This window comes from Pseudophryne corroboree, unplaced genomic scaffold, assembly GCF_028390025.1.
Source record: "Pseudophryne corroboree isolate aPseCor3 unplaced genomic scaffold, aPseCor3.hap2 scaffold_1218, whole genome shotgun sequence".
Lineage (NCBI taxonomy): Eukaryota > Metazoa > Chordata > Amphibia > Anura > Myobatrachidae > Pseudophryne > Pseudophryne corroboree.
The window spans coordinates 134,078-150,983 of record NW_026967844.1 but is presented as its reverse complement, the minus strand read 5'-3'; the positions used below and the strand labels follow the sequence as shown (position 1 = coordinate 150,983).

The 16,906-nt window shown below is 40.5% G+C and overlaps 9 non-coding genes across 9 annotated transcripts; 4 read left to right on the top strand and 5 right to left on the bottom strand.

Annotated features, from left to right (window-relative positions):
* Positions 1 to 3,646: 3,646 nt before the first annotated feature.
* Positions 3,647 to 3,762, bottom strand: LOC134992700 (U5 spliceosomal RNA). Its single transcript, XR_010196816.1, has one exon. It is a non-coding gene; the product is annotated as a U5 spliceosomal RNA (small nuclear RNA).
* Positions 3,763 to 4,037: 275 nt separating this feature from the next.
* LOC134992697 (U5 spliceosomal RNA) lies at positions 4,038 to 4,153 on the bottom strand. Its single transcript, XR_010196813.1, has one exon. It is a non-coding gene; the product is annotated as a U5 spliceosomal RNA (small nuclear RNA).
* A 274-nt stretch (positions 4,154 to 4,427) lies between these two features.
* On the bottom strand, positions 4,428 to 4,543 carry LOC134992698 (U5 spliceosomal RNA). The gene has a single exon (XR_010196814.1). It is a non-coding gene; the product is annotated as a U5 spliceosomal RNA (small nuclear RNA).
* Positions 4,544 to 4,829: 286 nt separating this feature from the next.
* Positions 4,830 to 4,945, bottom strand: LOC134992690 (U5 spliceosomal RNA). The gene has a single exon (XR_010196806.1). It is a non-coding gene; the product is annotated as a U5 spliceosomal RNA (small nuclear RNA).
* Positions 4,946 to 5,215: 270 nt separating this feature from the next.
* On the bottom strand, positions 5,216 to 5,331 carry LOC134992693 (U5 spliceosomal RNA). Its single transcript, XR_010196809.1, has one exon. It is a non-coding gene; the product is annotated as a U5 spliceosomal RNA (small nuclear RNA).
* A 144-nt stretch (positions 5,332 to 5,475) lies between these two features.
* LOC134992643 (U1 spliceosomal RNA) lies at positions 5,476 to 5,638 on the top strand. The gene has a single exon (XR_010196776.1). It is a non-coding gene; the product is annotated as a U1 spliceosomal RNA (small nuclear RNA).
* A 671-nt stretch (positions 5,639 to 6,309) lies between these two features.
* On the top strand, positions 6,310 to 6,473 carry LOC134992731 (U1 spliceosomal RNA). The gene has a single exon (XR_010196846.1). It is a non-coding gene; the product is annotated as a U1 spliceosomal RNA (small nuclear RNA).
* A 152-nt stretch (positions 6,474 to 6,625) lies between these two features.
* LOC134992684 (U1 spliceosomal RNA) lies at positions 6,626 to 6,788 on the top strand. Its single transcript, XR_010196804.1, has one exon. It is a non-coding gene; the product is annotated as a U1 spliceosomal RNA (small nuclear RNA).
* Positions 6,789 to 7,459: 671 nt separating this feature from the next.
* Positions 7,460 to 7,623, top strand: LOC134992733 (U1 spliceosomal RNA). The gene has a single exon (XR_010196847.1). It is a non-coding gene; the product is annotated as a U1 spliceosomal RNA (small nuclear RNA).
* Positions 7,624 to 16,906: the final 9,283 nt, after the last annotated feature.

The following is a 16,906-nucleotide window of genomic DNA, read 5'->3' as shown; positions in this document are numbered from 1 at the left end:
AGAACATAGCCACGTCCTCTCCGCTCTCTCTTCAATGCACGAGTAAAAATGGCAGCAACGCGCAGCTCTTTATATGGAATCCGAATCTCGCGAGAATCCGACAGCGGGATGATGACATTTTCCCTTGTTCAGGTTTTCCGAGTCAGGCGGGAACAACCGAGCCTGCCTCGGACCAGTGTAAACAACGTGGAGTTCGTGGGGAATTCGGTTCTCGGAGAACCGAACCCGCTCCTCTCTACCTTATACCCATCAATTTTTTTATTTTCAATCTAAGCCCCTGCAGTTTTCTGTAAGCATCTGCTTCGCTATGATGATCAACAAGTCACAAGGGCAAACACTCAGGGTTTGAGGCGTAGATCTTAGGACCAGCTGCTACAAGCATGGCAGAGGTGTCACTATCACTGGTGACACCCAGAGAGGTGGCGAGGGAGATTGTAATGCAGTGCGCGCAGATAAGCAGCGCAATGGTAAAAAGGAGGCATGGTTTCATAGGTAGGGGCGTGGCCTGGTGGCCTGAATCTACATTTTGTTGCTCCGGGTGTCCCGGGGGTTGGGGGCTGCACCCGGGGACTAGTGTGTGAGCGGTGCTGGCTCCTGCACAGTGACAGGGCATGGCCACCCAGCATGACGCCTCCCTTCTTGACCATGCTGTAATTGCAGTCGCACTGCAGTTCAGCGTGATCATAAAAAATGGTGTAGGCTCCTGCTGGTGCAGACTGTATGTGCGCGCAGGAAGCCGCCACCATTTTTGTGATCACAGCGGCTGAATGTGATGTCATACAGCCGCTGTGACCACGCCCCCTGTGTCTCCTCCGTTGCAGACCCCATTTTGAAGCCTTGCCCCCGCACCGCTCCATCCCTGACTTGGAAATGGAGTGTTGCTGACCCACCTCTCCCCCCCTTCCCCGCCCCGATTGACAGGCAGAGGCGATCACATTCTCTGCGGGGTGCCGCAGAAAATGCAGGCACATGCGTATGCTCTTAGCAATTTTTGCAGTTGGATCGCTTATTGCGATTGCAATCCAACCTGAATCAGGCCCTATTACCTATCACAATGCGCTGCGGGCAGTACAAAATTGGGTTAATATAGGAGAAAAACCCCCAGACCTGTGCTCCTTAACTGTACCTGGTGGCTAGTGGAGCGGCTGCCCAGTAATCAGTGTCCACCGCAGTGCGCACACGGCCCACCCCCTACGGCCTCGCTCCCCTTCATCAGCGGCCTCGTGATCCGGAAGGGTGGTGTGTGTGTGACTGACCTTAGGATGAAACCGGAGCCTCCGCTGCAGTGACCCAGCAACCAGGGCACGGGAGTATACAGCGCCGCTGGGAGTGATGAAGCTGCAGTAAAGATGTCTATTAGACCTAGCCTGCTGCAGCCCTTGTAGATTCTCATAAAACAAGTTCTTCTTTTCTTGTCAAAATTAATAGCTAAGAATAGGCTGCCTGAGGCAGGCCCCTGTTAATTGGCCTGCTACTGAAGGCACCAACTACAAACTGAGCTCCCTGTTCATGGAAGCGGGGTTATAGAGGAGAATGCACTGAGCTTCTTGGGAACAGTCAAAAGCTTTGAGCCGGTTGGTGCCTCAGATCAAGATCCTACTCTACACCCCAATGTGAATCCTTGTGGAGTCCAGTGTACCCCACAGAAGAAATTAATGTGTCACACCCATTGGCAGCAACCTTAGAATAGCTGCTGACGGGCACAATTGAGAAAGGAAGGGGGGGGGGACATTTGAATCCAGCACATAGATGCAATTCAAATATGTAATTTGTACCTTCCTATTTTAAAATATAATGGATGAACCTCACCCTGTGAGAACAATCTTCATGATCAAGAGATCTAATATGTAAAATAAGTATGAGTTGGGATAGGGCTGGGGAGGGTGGCAGCTCGGGCAGCCCCTCCCCCGTCAAGTTAAGGAGATTCAACTGAGGAAGCACAAGGGAACTCTCGTCTGGGGACAACAACTGCAGGGAGACCACATCTTTTCAGATGAACATGGGAGGGCGGAAGGCTGCCTAATACTGAAGCACCATCAAATATCAAACCATATCCAACAACTAGTACAAGCATTCCTGGGGGAAGGTCTGCAGCAGACGGATTTGCATACGGTGATGTCATCCAAGCAGTGGGCCAAAGTTGGCTGGAACCCTCATCTGCATATAAAAAGAGAAAAGGGGCATGCAGGGCATGGCGGCCTTTTGCAGTGCTTGGATGACCCCTAGTTCGCATTAAACACCCCCACCCTCCTTTGGTGTGGGGCTCATGTTGGCCATGCCCCATCCCCTGAAGCATTCATGCTGATTTCTTGCAGCAGCTGGGCACTGTAACAGCTCCAGAGCTGCTCTGTAAGGCAAGTAAAAGGGTGTGGGCCCTGCAGCACCACCTGTAGTTCGCATTGTGCGTTGGAAGGCACAAAGTAAGCAGACGGGAGGAGAAGTCAGGATAGTACACAAGGGCATCCTTTTCTCTTAGTCCGTAGAGGATGCTGGGGTCACATTAAGAACCATGGGGTATAGACGGGATCCGCAAGAGACATGGGCACTTTAAGACTTTCAAAGGGTGTGAACTGGCTCCTCCCTCTATGCCCCTCCTCCAGACTCCAGTTATAGGAACTGTGCCCAGGGAGACGGACATTTCGAGGAAAGGATTTATTGTTAAACTAAGGTGAGCATCTTACCAGCTCACACCTTAAGCATGCCGCAGAACGTGGCATTCAACAGAACACAAGCCAACGGCATGAACAATTGCAGCAAAAAGCTGACCAGAACCGTAACACAACATGTGTATAACCACAAGTAATAACTGCAGACACAGTATGGACTGGGACGGGTGCCCAGCATCCTCTACGTACTAAGAGAAAAGGATTTACCGGTAGGTATTAAAATCCTATTTTCTCATACGACCTAGAGGATGCTGGGGTCACATTAAGAACCATGGGGTTATACCAAAGCTCTTGAACGGGTGGGAGAGTGCGTACGACTCTGCAGCACCGAATGACCCAACTTGAGGTTATCATCAGCCAAGGTATCAAACTTGTAAAACTTAGCAAAAGTGTTTACTAAATAGCTGCTCGGCAAAGTTGCAATGCCGAGACTCCCCGACCAGCTGCCCAGGATGAACCCACCTTTCTAGTAGAATGGGTCTTCACCTAATTCAGTAACGGCAATCCTGCCGTGGAATGAGCATGCTGAATCTTACCACAGATCCAGCGCATAATGGTCTGCATGGAAGCAGGACACCCAATCATGTTGGGAGCATACAGGAAAAACAGAGCCTCTGTTTTCCTAATCTGAACCGTTCTGGTGACATAAATTTTCAAAGTTCTGACCACAGCCAGAGACTTTGACTCAACGAAGGTGTCAGTGGCCAAAGGCACCATGTGGAAAGATGAACCACCTTCGGCAGAAATTGTTGACGTGTCCTCAATTCTGCTCTATCTTCATGAAAGATCAAATAAAGGCTCTTGTGATACTGCATGGTTTGTACTGTTTTCCATGTGCTCCCAGATCTTTCAAGCAAGTAGCATGGTCAAGAAAGTTCTGTTTGAAAAGAAACAAACATTTACTGTCATTGTTATGCAAATAAACTTACATTAAAGCTAACAAGAAAGCACACTCGTTCTGTCTTTAAACTGATAAAAGAAACCCCAATAATATGGGGCATGCAAAAATTGAGATAAAACTCAGTTTTGCTCCTCTCCACGGAAATCTTTAATAAAAGGCGAAATATTTGTTAGTTCTGAAGAGAAACCAGAGCATGACCAAGATTCCACCTGTCGCCTGAGTGCCATGCCAGCAGTTCTCATTCAGCTCAAAGTGAGCACCCAATTTGAATGAAAGAAAGCAGATTTCTCACCAGGCTTCCCCTTGCTATAAACATGGTTTGTACTCTTTTCCATGTGCTCCCAGATCTTTCAAACAATTAGTGTGGTCAAGAAAGTTCTGTTTGAAAAGAAACAAACATTTACTGTCATTTCTATGCAAATGAGCTTACATTAAAGCACACTCGTTCTATCTTTAAACCAATAAAATAAAACCCCAATAAGATGGGGCATGCAAAAATTGAGATAAAACTCAGTTTTGCTCCTCTCCACGGAAATCTTTAGTAAAAGGCGAAAGATTTGTTCGTTCTGAAGAGAAACCACAGCATGACCAAGATTCTACCTGTCGCCTGAGTGCCATGCCAGCAGTCCTCATTCAGCTCAAAGTGAGCACCCAATTTGAAAGAAAGAAAGCAGATTTCTCACCAGGCTTCCCCTTGCTATAAACATGGTTTGTACTCTTTTCCATGTGCTCCCAGATCTTTCAAGCAATTAGTATAGTCAAGAAAGTTCTGTTTGAAAAGAAACAAACATTTACTGTCATTTCTACGCAAATGAGCTTACATTAAAGCACACTCGTTCTATCTTTAAACTGATAAAAGAAACCCCAATAAGACGGGGCATGCAAAAATTGAGATAAAACTCAGTTTTGCTCCTCTCCATGGAAATCTTTAGTAAAAGGCGAAAGATTTGTTCGTTCTGAAGAGAAACCAGAGCATGACCAAGATTCCACCTGTCGCCTGAGTGCCGTGCCAGCAGTCCTCATTCAGCTCAAAGTGAGCACCCAATTTGAAAGAAAGAAAGCAGATTTCTCACCAGGCTTCCCCTTGCTATAAGCATGGTTTGTACTCTTTTCCATGTGCTCCCAGATCTTTCAAGCAATTAGTATGGTCAAGAAAGTTCTGCTTGAAAAGAAACAGACATTTATTGTCATTGTTATGCAAATAAACTTACATTAAAGCTAACAAGAAAGCACACTCGTTCTGTCTTTAATCCGATAAAAGAAACCCCAATAATATGGGGCATGCAAAAATTGAGATAAAACTCAGTTTTGCTCCTCTCCACGGAAATCTTTAGTAAAAGGCGAAAGATTTGTTCGTTCTGAAGAGAAACCAGAGCATGACCAAGATTCCACCTGTCGCCTGAGTGCCGTGCCAGCAGTCCTTATTCAGATCAAAGTGAGCGCCCAATTTGAAAGAAAGCAGATTTCTCACCTGTCTTCTCCTTGCTATAAGCATGGTTTGTACTGTATTCCATGTGCTCCCAGATCTTTCAAGCAAGTAGCATGGTCAAGAAAGTTCTGTTTGAAAAGAAACAAACATTTACTGTCATTTCTATGCAAATGAGCTTACATTAAAGCACACTCATTCTATCTTTAAACCGATAAAAGAAACCCCAAAAAGATGGGGCATGCAAAAATTGAGATAAAACTCGGTTTTGCTCCTCTCCACGGAAATCTTTAGTAAAAGGCGAAAGATTTGTTCGTTCTGAAGAGAAACCAGAGCATGACCAAGATTTTTATCTGAAAATATGTGTTCTCCCTGCAGTTGTTGTCCCCAGATGAGAGTTCCCTTGTGCTGCCTCAGTTGAATCTCCTTTACTTGACAGGGGGATGCTCGAGCAGCGACCCTCCCCAGCTCTAGCCCAACTCCTACTTACCTGCCAGGTGAGATACTATGATCATGAAGGTGCTTCTCCCAGGGCAAGGCTCACCCATTGCACTCTGGGTGTGCTGCTTCTGCGATTTCCCCAAATGTGGGAAACTTGACTGCATAATTTGTGTTTCCCCTGGTCGGCTCTCGTATAATTCAGATCTCTTTGTCTCAGGTCTCTCTCCAGCCTAGTTTGCTGTCTGTTTCTACTTCTCTTTTCTTGAGCCGCTCCCTTCTATGCCCTTGCGCACTATCCTGACTTCTCCCGTCTGCTTACTTCGTGCCTTCCAACGCACAATGCAAACTACAGGTAGTGCTGCAGGACCCACACCCTTTTACTTGCCTTACAGAGCGTCTCTGGAGCAGTTACAGTGCCCAGCTGCTGCAAGAAATCAGCTTGAATGCTTCAGGGGCTGGGGAATAGCCAACATGAGCCCCACACCGAAGGAGGGTGGAGGTGTGTAATGCGAACTAGGGGTCATCCAAGCGCCGCAAAAGGCCGCCATGCCCTGCACGCCCCTTGTCTCTTTTCATATGCAGACGAGGGTTGAAGCCAACTTTGACCCACTGTTTGGATGACATCACCATATGCAAATCCATCTGCTGCAGGCCTTCCCCCAGGAATGCTTGCACTAGTTGTTGCATTTGGTTTGTTGTTTGGGGGTGCTTCAGTATTAGGCAGCCTTCTGCCCTCCCATGTTCATCTGAAAATATGTGTTCTCCCTGCAGTTGTTGTCCCCAGATGAGAGTTCCCTTGTGCTGCCTCAGTTGAATCTCCTTTACTTGACAGAGATGTGCCTGAGCAGCGGCCCTCCCCAGCCCTATCCCAAATCATACTTATTTTGCATAGGCGATACCATGGTCATGAAGATTGTTCTCCCAGGGTGAGGTTCATTCATTGCATTCTGGGTATGCTGACCCCTGTGATTTCCCCAAATGTGGGAAACTCGACTGCATTATTTGTGGTAGTGGGGGACTGTGTTTGTGCTTTCCTCTGGTCAGCTCTGGTAAAAATCAGATTTCTTTATCTCAGATCTTCCTCTAGCCTTGTTCTTCTTTCGAGAGTTCCCTTGTGCTGCCTCAGTTGGATCTCTTTCACTTGACAGGGGGGTGCCCGAGCAGCGACCCTCCCCAGCTCTAGCCCAACTCCTACTTACCTGCCAGGTGAGATACTATGATCATGAAGGTGCTTCTCCCAGGGCAAGGCTCACCCATTGCACTCTAGTTGTGCTGCCCCTGTGATTTCCCCAAATGTGGGAAACTTGACTGCATAATTTGTGTTTCCCTTGGTCGGCTCTCGTATAATTCAGATCTCTTTGTCTCAGGTCTCTCTCCAGCCTAGTTTGCTGTCTGTTTCCACTTCTCTTTTCTTGAGCCGCTCCCTTCTATGCCCTTGCGCACTATCCTGACTTCTCCCGTCTGCTTACTTCGTGCCTTCCAACGCACAATGCAAACTACAGGTAGTGCTGCAGGGCCCACACCCTTTTACTTGCCTTACAGAGCAGCTCTGGAGCAGTTACAGTGCCCAGCTGCTGCAAGAAATCAGCTTGAATGCTTCAGGGGCTGGGGCATAGCCAACATGAGCCCCACACCGAAGGAGGGTGGAGGTGTGTAATGCGAACTAGGGGTCATCCAAGCGCCGCAAAAGGCCGCCATGCCCTGCACGCCCCTTTTCTCTTTTCATATGCAGACGAGGGTTGAAGCCAACTTTGACCCACTGCTTGGATGGCATCACCGTATGCAAATCCATCTGCTGCAGGCCTTCCCCCAGGAATGCTTGCACTAGTTGTTGCATTTGGTTTGTTGTTTGGGGGTGCTTCAGTATTAGGCAGCCTTCTGCCCTCCCATGTTCATCTGAAAATATGTGTTCTCCCTGCAGTTGTTGTCCCCAGATGAGAGTTCCCTTGTGCTGCCTCAGTTGAATCTCCTTTACTTGACAGAGATGTGCCTGAGCAGCGGCCCTCCCCAGCCCTATCCCAAATCATACTTATTTTGCATAGGAGAGACCATGGTCTTGAAGATTGTTCTCCCAGGGTGAGGTTCATTCATTGCATTCTGGGTATGCTGACCCATGTGATTTCCCCAAATGTGGGAAACTCAACTGCATTATTTGTGGTAGTGGGGGACTGTGTTTGTGCTTTCCTCTGGTCAGCTCTAGTAAAAGTCAGATTTCTTTGTTTCAGTTCTTCCTCTAGCCTTGTTCTTCTTTCGAGAGTTCCCTTGTGCTGCCTCAGTGTGTATGGTTATTAATCAAAAGGTTGGTGGTTCAATCCCACTAAGGGACGTAATTGACCTTGTTATCAGATTTTGGTGATATTTAAGTAGACAAGTCAAAATTTCAAACCCCCTGTTATGGTGTAGGGTACCTGGCCTTCTCTGATGTAATCAGAGTTAGATTTGATTCAGTGATTTTATAAAAACAGCTAGGAAGCACAATTTAGCAGTGGGTTGCAGAGAAAAAGAAATATGCTGGCAAAAAAATCCAATTGAGTGATTAAACAGCTCTTCATTTTCTGGCTTTATTTTTATGCTAACAAATTTGTTCTCTGAAAAGTGTCCACAAAGCCAAGTCTCTGATTAACACCTTTGTAGGGATGGTTTTTCACCTATTACTAAATTAAACTTGCTTCATTGGAAAGGCAGCAAGATGCATCCTCATTTCAATGTCTACTGAAATAATACAGGTTGACACCAGGAAACATTAACGCCACTGCATCCTTGCTGCTTTCGCATGTGGAAGTCTGTTTAATGTGAAAACAAGGTGATATCTAATTAGCACACAGGTAAGGAATTAAGAAAATCTTTATTTAAGGGTGAAGGTGTTTCTCACAAAATCGTTGCCCCAATGCATCATTGAAATTCAAGCTGGAAAGATGATTTTAATATATCACTTGTACATTTTGTATTGCTCTTCTGGTGACAATGTAGTTTGTTTTTGTCAATTACCATTTTAATAATAGGGTAAAGAAAATTAAGTGGATTTTTGAAAGAAAACAATACTGTCAATATACTATTAAAACAAATTAAAATGGTAAAAGTTAGTGTACTTTAAGTAAAAATAAAAGAGCAAAAATATCAATCCCAGTTTTGGATTACTTTAATTAACAAAAAAAATGCATATAGCAGAGGATAGTTTCAATCTGCCTACCTCTGGGTTATGGGCCCAGCATTTTTCCATTGCAGTACTCTGCTGCACATGTAAGTGCAAGAGATCCTGAAGCACTCACTCATCATGGGAAAGTACCAATGTGTTTCTTCGTTGGTTGATGGAAGAAACATCTTAGAAAAAATCTCCAGATTATTGACTTTTTAAAGTTTTTCTAGGAAACGTTCTAGATGAATGCTTATTAGCCTTTGTCAGTACGTACGTTTGTAAAGTGTCTCTGTGGCGCAATCTGTTAGTGTGTTTGGTTATTAATCAAAGGGTTGGTGGTTCAATCCCACCCAGGGATGTAATTGACCTTGTTATCAGATTTTGGTGATCTTTAAGTAGACAAGTCAAAATTTCAAACCCCCTTCTTATGGTGTAGGGTACCTGGCCTACTCTGATGTAATCAGAGTTAGATTTGAATCAGTGATTTTATAAAAAAAAACAGCTAGGAAGCACAATTTAGCAGTGGGTTGCAGAGAAAAAGAAATATGCTGGCAGAAAAATCCAATTGAGTGATTAAACAGCTCTTCATTTTCTGGCTTTATTTTTATGCTAACAAATTTGTTCTCTGAAAAGTGTCCACAAAGCTAAGTCTCTGATTAACACCTTTGTAGGGATGGTTTTTCACCTATTACTAAATTAAACTTGCTTCATTGGAAAGGCAGCAAGATGCATCCTCATTTCAATGTCTACTGAAATAATACAGGTTGACACCAGGAAACATTAACGCCACTGCATCCTTGCTGCTTTCGCATGTGGAAGTCTGTTTAATGTGAAAACAAGGTGATATCTAATTAGCACACAGGTAAGGAATTAAGAAAATCTTTATTTAAGGGTGAAGATGTTTCTCACAAAATCGTTGCCCCAATGCATCATTGAAATTCAAGCTGGAAAGATGATTTTAATATATCACTTGTACATTTTGTATTGCTCTTCTGGTGACAATGTAGTTTGTTTTTGTCAATTACCATTTTAATAATCGGGTAAAGAAAATTAATTGGATTTTTGAAAGAAAACAATACTGTCAATATACTATTAAAACAAATTAAAATGGTAAAAGTTATTGTACTTTAAGTAAAAATAAAAGAGCAAAAATATAAATCCCAGTTTTGGATTACTTTAATTAACAAAAAAAAAATGCATATAGCTGAGGATAGTTTCAATCTGCCTACCTCTGGGTTATGGACCCAGCATGCTTCCATTACAGTACTCTGCTGCACATGTAAGTGCAAGAGGTCCTGAAGCACTCACTTATCATGGGAAAGTACCAATGTGTTTCTTCATTGGTTGATGGAAGAAACATCTTACAAAAACTCTCCACATTATTGACTTTTTAAAATGTTTCTAGGAAACGTTCTAGATGAATGCTTATTAGCCTTTGTCAGTATGTACTTTTGCAAAGTGTCGCTGTGGCGCAATCAGTTAGTGTGTATGGTTATTAACCAAAAGGTTGGTGGTTCAATCCCACCCAGGGACGTAATTGACCTTGTTATCAGATTTTGGTGATCTTTAAGTAGACAAGTCAAAATTTCAAACCCCCTGTTATGGTGTAGGGTACCTGGCCTTCTCTGATGTAATCAGAGTTAGATTTGATTCAGTGATTTTATAAAAACAGCTAGGAAGCACAATTTAGCAGTGGGTTGCAGAGAAAAAGAAATATGCTGGCAAAAAAATCCAATTGAGTGATTAAACAGCTCTTCATTTTCTGGCTTTATTTTTATGCTAACAAATTTGTTCTCTGAAAAGTGTCCACAAAGCCAAGTCTCTGATTAACACCTTTGTAGGGATGGTTTTTCACCTATTACTAAATTAAACTTGCTTCATTGGAAAGGCAGCAAGATGCATCCTCATTTCAATGTCTACTGAAATAATACAGGTTGACACCAGGAAACATTAACGCCACTGCATCCTTGCTGCTTTCGCATGTGGAAGTCTGTTTAATGTGAAAACAAGGTGATATCTAATTAGCACACAGGTAAGGAATTAAGAAAATCTTTATTTAAGGGTGAAGGTGTTTCTCACAAAATCGTTGCCCCAATGCATCATTGAAATTCAAGCTGGAAAGATGATTTTAATATATCACTTGTACATTTTGTATTGCTCTTCTGGTGACAATGTAGTTTGTTTTTGTCAATTACCATTTTAATAATAGGGTAAAGAAAATTAAGTGGATTTTTGAAAGAAAACAATACTGTCAATATACTATTAAAACAAATTAAAATGGTAAAAGTTATTGTACTTTAAGTAAAAATAAAAGAGCAAAAATATCAATCCCAGTTTTGGATTACTTTAATTAACAAAAAAAATGCATATAGCAGAGGATAGTTTCAATCTGCCTACCTCTGGGTTATGGGCCCAGCATTTTTCCATTGCAGTACTCTGCTGCACATGTAAGTGCAAGAGATCCTGAAGCACTCACTCATCATGGGAAAGTACCAATGTGTTTCTTCGTTGGCTGATGGAAGAAACATCTTACAAAAACTCTCCAGATTATTGACTTTTTAAAGTTTTTCTAGGAAACGTTCTAGATGAATGCTTATTAGCCTTTGTCAGTATGTACGTTTGTAAAGTGTCTCTGTGGCGCAATCTGTTAGTGTGTTTGGTTATTAATCAAAGGGTTGGTGGTTCAATCCCACCCAGGGATGTAATTGACCTTGTTATCAGATTTTGGTGATCTTTAAGTAGACAAGTCAAAATTTCAAACCCCCTTCTTATGGTGTAGGGTACCTGGCCTACTCTGATGTAATCAGAGTTAGATTTGAATCAGTGATTTTATAAAAAAAACAGCTAGGAAGCACAATTTAGCAGTGGGTTGCAGAGAAAAAGAAATATGCTGGCAGAAAAATCCAATTGAGTGATTAAACAGCTCTTCATTTTCTGGCTTTATTTTTATGCTAACGAATTTGTTCTCTGAAAAGTGTCCACAAAGCCAAGTATCTGATTAACATATTTGTAGGGATGGTTTTTCACCTATTACTAAATTAAACTTGCTTCATTGGAAAGGCAGCAAGATGCATCCTCATTTCAATATCTACTGAAATAATACAGGTTGACACCCGGAAACATTAACGCCACTGCATCCTTGCTGCTTTCTCATGTGGAAGTCTGTTTAATGTGAAAACAAGGTGATATCTAATTAGCACACAGGTAAGGAATTAAGAAAATCTTTATTTAAGGGTGAAGATGTTTCTCACAAAATCGTTGCCCCAATGCATCATTGAAATTCAAGCTGGAAAGATGATTTTAATATATCACTTGTACATTTTGTATTGCTCTTCTGGTGACACTGTAGTTTGTTTTTGTCAATTACCATTTTAATAATCGGGTAAAGAAAATTAATTGGATTTTTGAAAGAAAACAATACTGTCAATATACTATTAAAACAAATTAAAATGGTAAAAGTTATTGTACTTTAAGTAAAAAAAAAAGCTAAAATATCAATCCCAGTTTTGGATTACTTTAATGAACAAAAAAAAAAAGCATATAGCAAAGGATAGTTTCAATCTGCCTACCTCTGGGTTATGGGCCCAGCATGCTTCCATTGCAGTACTCTGCTGCACATGTAAGTGCAAGAGATCCTGAAGCACTCACTCATCATGCGAAAGTAACAATGTGTTTCTTCATTGGTTGCTGGAAGAAACATCTTACAAAAACTCTCCAGATTATTGACTTTTTAAAGTTTTTCTAGGAAACGTTCTAGATGAATGCTTATTAGTCTTTGTCAGTATGTACTTTTCGCAAAGTGTCTCTGTGGCGCAATCGGTTAGTGTGTTCAGCTATTAATCAAAAGGTTGGTGGTTCAATCCCATCCAGGGACGTAATTGACCTTGTGATCAGATTTTGGTAATATTTAAGTAGACAAGTCAAAATTGCAAACCCCCTCTTATGGTGTAGGGTACCTGGCCTTCTCTGATGTAATCAGAGTTAGATTTGATTAAGTGATTTTATAAAAAAAACAGCTAGGAAGCACAATTTAGCAGTGGGTTGCAGAGAAAAAGAAAAATGCTGGCAGAAAAATCTAATTGAGTGATTAAACAGCTCTTCATTTTCTGGCTTTATTTTTATGATAACAAATTTGTTCTCTGAAAAGTGTCCACAAAGCCAAGTATCTGATTAACATCTTTGTAGGGATGGTTTTTCACCTATTACTAAATTAAACTTGCTTCATTGGAAAGGCAGCAAGATGCATCCTCATTTCAATATCTACGGAAATAATACAGGTTGACACCAGGAAACATTAACGCCACTGCATCTTTGCTGTTTTCTCATGTGGAAGTCTGTTTAATGTGAAAACAAGGTGATATCTAATTAGCACACAGGTAAGGAATTAAGAACATCTTTATTTAAGGGTGAAGATGTTTCTCACAAAATCGTTGCCCCAATGCATCATTGAAATTCAAGCTGGAAAGATGATTTTAATATATCACTTGTACATTTTGTATTGCTCTTCTGGTGACAATGTAGTTTGTTTTTGTCAATTACCATTTTAATAATCGGGTAAAGAAAATTAATAGGATTTTTGAAAGAAAACAATACTATTAAAACAAATTAAAATGGTAAAAGTTATTGTACTTTAAGTAAAAATAAAAGAGCAAAAATATCAATCCCAGTTTTGGATTACTTTAATTAACAAAAAAAATGCATATAGCAGAGGATAGTTTCAATCTGCCTACCTCTGGGTTATGGACCCAGCATGCTTCCATTACAGTACTCTGCTGCACATGTAAGTGCAAGAGATCCTGAAGCACTCACTCATCATGGGAAAGTACCAATGTGTTTCTTCATTGGTTGATGGAAGAAACATCTTACAAAAACTCTCCACATTATTGACTTTTTAAAATGTTTCTAGGAATCATTCTAGATGAATGCTTATTAGCCTTTGTCAGTAAGTACTTTTGCAAAGTGTCGCTGTGGCGCAATCAGTTAGTGTGTAAGGCTATTAACCAAAAGGTTGGTGGTTCAATCCCACCCAGGGACTTAATTGACCTTGTTATCAGATTTTGGTGATCTTTAAGTAGACAAGTCAAAATTTCAAACCCACTGTTATGGTGTAGGGTACCTGGCCTTCTCTGATGTTTAGATTTGATTCAGTGATTTTATAAAAACAGCTAGGAAGCACAATTTAGCAGTGGGTTGCAGAGAAAAAGAAATATGCTGGCAGAAAAATCCAATTGAGTGATTAAACAGCTCTTCATTTTCTGGCTTTATTTTTATACTAACAAATTTGTTCTCTGAAAAGTGTCCACAAAGCCAAGTCTCTGATTAACACCTTTGTAGGGATGGTTTTTCACCTATTACTAAATTAAACTTGCTTCATTGGAAAGGCAGCAAGATGCATCCTCATTTCAATGTCTACTGAAATAATACAGGTTGACACCAGGAAACATTAACGCCACTGCATCCTTGCTGCTTTCGCATGTGGAAGTCTGTTTAATGTGAAAACAAGGTGATATCTAATTAGCACACAGGTAAGGAATTAAGAAAATCTTTATTTAAGGGTGAAGATGTTTCTCACAAAATCGTTGCCCCAATGCATCATTGAAATTCAAGCTGGAAAGATGATTTTAATATATCACTTGTACATTTTGTATTGCTCTTCTGGTGACAATGTAGTTTGTTTTTGTCAATTACCATTTTAATAATCGGGTAAAGAAAATTAATTGGATTTTTGAAAGAAAACAATACTGTCAATATACTATTAAAACAAATTAAAATGGTAAAAGTTATTGTACTTTAAGTAAAAATAAAAGAGCAAAAATATCAATCCCAGTTTTGGATTACTTTAATTAACAAAAAAAAATGCATATAGCAGAGGATAGTTTCAATCTGCCTACCTCTGGGTTATGGACCCAGCATGCTTCCATTACAGTACTCTGTTGCACATGTAAGTGCAAGAGGTCCTGAAGCACTCACTTATCATGGGAAAGTACCAATGTGTTTCTTCATTGGTTGATGGAAGAAACATCTTACAAAAACTCTCCACATTATTGACTTTTTAAAATGTTTCTAGGAATCGTTCTAGATGAATGCTTATTAGCCTTTGTCAGTATGTTCTTTTGCAAAGTGTTGTTTTGGCGCAATCAGTTAGTGTGTAAGGCTATTAACCAAAAGGTTGGTGGTTCAATCCCACCCAGGGACTTAATTGACCTTGTTATCAGATTTTGGTGATCTTTAAGTAGACAAGTCAAAATTTCAAACCCCCTGTTATGGTGTAGGGTACCTGGCCTTCTCTAATGTAATCAGAGTTAGATTTGATTCAGTGATTTTATAAAAACAGCTAGGAAGAACAATTTAGCAGTGGGTTGCAGAGAAAAAGAAATATGCTGGCAGAAAAATCCAATTGAGTGATTAAACAGCTCTTCATTTTCTGGCTTTATTTTTATACTAACAAATTTGTTCTCTGAAAAGTGTCCACAAAGACAAGTCTCTGATTAACACCTTTGTAGGGATGGTTTTTCACCTATTACTAAATTAAACTTGCTTCATTGGAAAGGCAGCAAGATGCATCTTCATTTCAATGTCTACTGAAATAATACAGGTTGACACCAGGAAACATTAACGCCACTGCATCCTTGCTGCTTTCGCATGTGGAAGTCTGTTTAATGTGAAAACAAGGTGATATCTAATTAGCACACAGGTAAGGAATTAAGAAAATCTTTATTTAAGGGTGAAGATGTTTCTCACAAAATCGTTGCCCCAATGCATCATTGAAATTCAAGCTGGAAAGATGATTTTAATATATCACTTGTACATTTTGTATTGCTCTTCTGGTGACAATGTAGTTTGTTTTTGTCAATTACCATTTTAATAATCGGGTAAAGAAAATTAAGTGGATTTTTGAAAGAAAACAATACTGTCAATATACTATTAAAACAAATTAAAATGGTAAAAGTTATTGTACTTTAAGTAAAAATAAAAGAGCAATAATATCAATCCCAGTTTTGGATTACTTTAATTAACAAAAAAAAATGCATATAGCAGAGGATAGTTTCAATTTGCCTACCTCTGGGTTATGGACCCAGCATGCTTCCATTACAGTACTCTGCTGCACATGTAAGTGCAAGAGGTCCTGAAGCACTCACTTATCATGGGAAAGTACCAATGTGTTTCTTCATTGGTTGATGGAAGAAACATCTTACAAAAACTCTCCACATTATTGACTTTTTAAAATGTTTCTAGGAATCGTTCTAGATGAATGCTTATTAGCCTTTGTCAGTATGTACTTTTGCTAAGTGTAGCTGTGGCGCAATCAGTTAGTGTGTAAGGCTATTAACCAAAAGGTTGGTTGTTCAATCCCACCCAGGGATTTAATTGACCTTGTTATCAGATTTTGGTGATCTTTAAGTAGACAAGTCAAAATTTCAAACCCCCTGTTATGGTGTAGGGTACCTGGCCTTCTCTGATGTAATCAGAGTTAGATTTGATTCAGTGATTTTATAAAAACAGCTAGGAAGCACAATTTGGCAGTGGGTTGCAGAGAAAAAGAAATATGCTGGCACAAAAATCCAATTGAGTGTTTAAACAGCTCTTCATTTTCTGGCTTTATTTTTATGCTAACTAATTTGTTCTCTGAAAAGTGTCCACAAAGCCAAGTATCTGATTAACATATTTGTAGGGATGGTTTTTCACCTATTACTAAATTAAACTTGCTTCATTGGAAAGGCAGCAAGATGTATCCTCATTTCAATATCTACTGAAATAATACAGGTTGACACCAGGAAACATTAACGCCACTGCATCCTTGCTGCTTTCTCATGTGGAAGTCTGTTTAATGTGAAAACAAGGTGATATCTAATTAGCACACAGGTAAGGAATTAAGAAAATCTTTATTTAAGGGTGAAGATGTTTCTCACAAAATCGTTGCCCCAATGCATCATTGAAATTCAAGCTGGAAAGATGATTTTAATATATCACTTGTACATTTTGTATTGCTCTTATGGTGACAATGTAGTTTGTTTTTGTCAATTACCATTTTAATAATAGGGTAAAGAAAATTAAGTGGATTTTTGAAAGAAAACAATACTGTCAAAATACTATTAAAACAAATTAAAATGGTAAAAGTTATTGTACTTTAAGTAAAAATAAAAGCGAAAATATCAATCCCAGTTTTGGATTACTTTAATGAACAAAAAAAAAAATTCATATAGCAAAGGATAGTTTCAATCTGCCTACCTCTGGGTTATGGGCCCAGCATGCTTCCATTGCAGTACTCTGCTGCACATGTAAGTGCAAGAGATCCTGAAGCACTCACTCATCATGCGAAAGTACTAATGTGTTTC